We start from the raw sequence: 4,609 nt of genomic DNA, 5'->3' as shown, positions 1-4,609 counted from the left end.
GGACTTTGCCAATCTCGTTACTATCTTCAATCCAAGGTTAAGCTTGCTACTTATTGAGTATATATGGTCGGTTGTACTCATACTATACTCTGCACTTTATGTGCAAATCCAGGTGCTGCTGATAGAGATGATTGATGGAGCATTGCATAGGTAACCGTTGGTGATTTCAAGGTCGCACTGGTATTTCCATCTGCAGGACTTGGAGTCCCTTTATTTGCTTTTGTTATTAAATTTATGTACTTTAGACACTATTGTCACATTATTCAAACCGTTGTACTTATTTACTATGTAGAGCTCATGTACTTGTTAACACTAGGTCTGAGATGGTATTTCAGTTGTATCATTGTTGGATATAGTTATTTATCCCATCCCGCTTTTGAGGATATTCGTATGGTTATTGAACTTTATTTCTTTATTTTGAATGTTGGCTTGCTTAGTAAGCAGTGTTAGGCGCCGTAACGACTTTGGTGGAATTTGGGATTGTGACAAGCTGGAACGAGTCATGAGCAAGTCTAGTAGTGTCTTGCAGATCGGGAAGGAGATGTCTGTACTTATTTTCGAGAGGCTACAGGGCTATTAGGAAATCTTCTCTCTTTCTTTCATTCTTTGTCGCGCTGATTTGTTTATCCTTGAGTCTAAATTTTTACTCTTCTATTCTCACACAAATGGTGAGTACACGATCATCGAGTGCAGTGGAGCAGGCGTTCGTACCCCAAGCTAGGGCTGTGAGAGGCTAGGGTTGAGGAAAAGGTATGGGCGACACATGCACCGCAGCTAAAGCCCCTGCTCAAGCACCTGCTGTGGAGCCACAAGTAGCTAATGTTAAGGATCAGGTCCATGACTATGATGATGAGCACGAGGTACTAACTCAGGTTACCCAGGGCCTATTTGTTTCACCAACTATTCAAAATGCTTTGATCTATATGGTTGGCGTGTTTGAGAGTTTGGCTCAAGCCGAGGCATTTCCTACCGTACCAGCTACTTCTCGGGTAGGGGGCGTAGAGCACAAACTCTAGCTACCCGTACCCAAGAGTAGGTGGCCCAAGGTCATCAAACCCCTACAGTGTTACCTATTGGGCGAGTTCAATCAATTTTTTCCGCGCAGCTTTAGGATAGGCCCGCAATGTCAATTGTGTCATGCCCCAAAACCGAGGGACATGACCGGCGCTCGACCGAGTAACCCCCAGTCAAGCGGACCTGGGTGCCTTTCCTATCCCACGTGTTACCCCGTGTTTTCATTACTCATTAATCAAAGGAAATAGCCATTTATAATTGAAACACCTTTTTACAAATATACATAACATACATGGTTACTTAGCGTGGTTTACAACTTACATCGCCCAACATACAAAATACATATTACATAATTCCATAACCCACATTTCCTGTCTACGGAGCCTCTAAGGATACAAAAGGATGATACAATACTTGCCGGTAACAAGGCTCCGTCTATACCTTACACAAATGCCAAAATAAGACTCCGGAATAAAAGCGGCATGAGCCACGCAGGGCCCCGAGAGGAAAGGGGCTCACTAATTCAGCTGACGGGAAGTGAAGGAGTGCTACGGTCGGTGGACTGGAGCACCTGCTATAGATCCACCTACAATCATAACACGAATGTAGCGCCCCCGGCAAAAGGGACGTTAGTACATTTGAATTGTACTGGTATGTATGAACAAACTTTGCCCCAAGTAAACTCAAACCATACACAAGTAACGAGCAGTAATAGAATCAACAATCAAATACACATGAAAGAAACAATCAAGCCAAACAAGTTTACAATCTCTCCTTCTTCCCCTTCAACATCATCACATCAATGATTTCACCATTTTCTCACATTTTCATTTCAATGGTGATTTCGATCACTTTCCACCCTTATTACCTCGGCCACCCTTATCACCACAACCCACACCTTATTACTTCGTGTTGTGGTGCGCAACCCGATCCCACCAAATAATCACAATTCACAAACAACAACAATTCACAAGGGACAACAACATCAACAACAACGATTCACAAAGAATTTCCATAACCATCAATACCATTTCCATCATATTCAAATGCTCATATGCATTTTAAGTCACAACGATAATTGCCCATGACAAGTCATATATGTTATTACCACAGTTGTTTCGATTGCATCAATTACGATTTCTTTCCATCATCTGTTTCCCAGCTCTCACCACATAAACACATTCACACCCACACACATTTGGTTTGTTGCCAATTACTTACAACACTATATCGGGAGACTTAACCACAAACACCCAAAGCATACCAATCACAAGAACTTCACAAATAGTCCACATAGATATCACATACCAAATAGTTGTACACCAAACAAAGTGACTTTACAAAGGTCAAAGTTAGCCATACATACCTGGAGCCGAATTCCTTTTTAACTTCTACTTTCAGTTCACCAAACAGTCTAGCAACGTCAATCTAGTGCACAAGTTAACACATATATCTTAGAATTGAAGTTCACAATTACTACCCGAACATATTTAGGTTATCAATCCTTCTTTTGCAAACCTTTACTTCTACCCAATTTCCCCTTACTAGATTTTAGGTTTTAAAAGACATGCATGTATGTTTCAACTTTGTTTTCAAGAATCAATGCATGAGAATCCCCCTTTATGTTTAAACCTGAAAATCAATGAAAAAGGGTTGGGGATTTTACCTGCAAGAATGGGGATGAAGACAATTACTTTGAAATTTCCTGGCCCGGATAGTTTTGAAGAATCAAATTGATGAAGATAAACTTTCTCTCTCAAGAACCCTCTCTTCCTTCTCTCTTATTTTGTTCAGAAAAATCGTTAAAATGAGGGGTTGGGGTATTTTATTAAAAAGGGGGTCGGGTTTAAAATTTTGAAAAATAGGAACCCGAGTCAGGTTTGCGGTCGCACTTTGCGATCGCAGAGATGAAATGCGGTCTGCAGAATGGACCGCAAAAGTGCTCCAAAAATCTGATCCTGCTGTTTGGGTTTGCGGCAGAAATGCGGTCCGCATACACGATTTGCGGTCGCATAATGCACCGCATTTTTTACCTCAAATTTGACTGGCACAAGGACTCATTTTGCGATAGAAAGGCGGTCCGCATATCAGTTATGCGATCACACAATGGACAGCATTTTGACCTCAATTTTAACCAAACCACTGACTCAATCTGCGGCAGAAATGCGGTCCGCATACTTGATTTGCGACCGCATTCTGGACCGCAAAATAGCACATTTCTGGAAAACTTGATTCTTTGATTTTTAAATACTTAGATCAGTACAATGGGTCCGAACCGCGGCGAGCAAGCTCGCTGCGAAGAATTTTACACATTCCCAACACATATTCGGAACCTGACCCTACGAGCTACTAGGTTTTTGAGCACAAATTTTAACGGGGACTTACATTCTCCCCCACTTAAAATCATTCGTCCTCTAATGAGGATTTTGAAAAATCAGTTGGTTTTGAAAATATGATATGCAGATTCCCAATTTCACTAACTCCCATATTTTAGAAAAAATTTTGCCAAAGTTTCCTTTGTAATCGGGCTTATCTACCTGTCAGAGAGCCCCCGAAACATACTTCCAAGCACCATTACACAATTCCAATTATCCCTACAACTTGTATACAATTCATTACCTCAACAATTTGCACATATTCAATCATTGTTACATTTATCACATAAATTAGTCACTTCAAATGAGTCCCATACAATTTAACCACTTCAACATACTATATGCATTTCAATTTATCATTACCAATCTACACTACCATTAGTCGTTCACTTATCACATAAGTCTTTATAAAGCTTTCATTTACCAAAAAGGGGTTCACATGACTTAAACAATCACAACACGTACAATTCTTCCACAACTTGAGGAAAATAGTAAAGCATTTAGGAAGAAAAGATGGGGTGTCTTTTCACCAATTTGGACATAATATCAGTTTGTTTAGAGATAAGAGTTCGCACGATTACTACTAGACTTATTCGAACAGGTGGGGTATTTTTACTTCATTTTATTTTCCGCTTCCCATATGGCTTCCTCAACTCGTTGACTTCGCCATAATACTTTAACTGAAGCAACCTCCTTATTTCTCAATTTACGGACTTGCCTATCAAGAATAGCAACCAAAACAGCTTCATACGACAACTCTTCATTAACCTAGATAGTCTCAACTGGCACGATGGTGGATGGATCTCCAACCACTTTCTTTAACATAGACACATGGAACACTGGGTGCACTAATGACATTTCAGGAGGCAATTCCAGCCTATAAGCCACCTGCCCTATCCTTTGAGCGATGCGATACGGCCCGACATACCTAGGACTCAACTTCCCTTTCTTCCTGAATCGCATGACTCCCTTCATAGGAGATACCTTCAAGAACACCCAATCATCAACTTAAAACTCCAATTCTCTTCGACGAACGTCCGCATAGGATTTCTGGCGACTCTGAGCAGTTTTCATCCTTTCCTGAATGACTTTAACTTTCTCCATAGCCTGGTGCACGAGATTTGGCCCCAACAATTCTGCTTCACCCACTTCAAACCATCCAATCGGAGACCTACACCTCCTTCCGTACAATGCCTCAAATGGGACCATCTGAATGCTAG

This window comes from Nicotiana attenuata, unplaced genomic scaffold (genome assembly GCF_001879085.1).
Source record: "Nicotiana attenuata strain UT unplaced genomic scaffold, NIATTr2, whole genome shotgun sequence".
NCBI classification, from domain to species: domain Eukaryota; kingdom Viridiplantae; phylum Streptophyta; class Magnoliopsida; order Solanales; family Solanaceae; genus Nicotiana; species Nicotiana attenuata.
Note: the sequence above shows the minus strand (reverse complement) of the source record.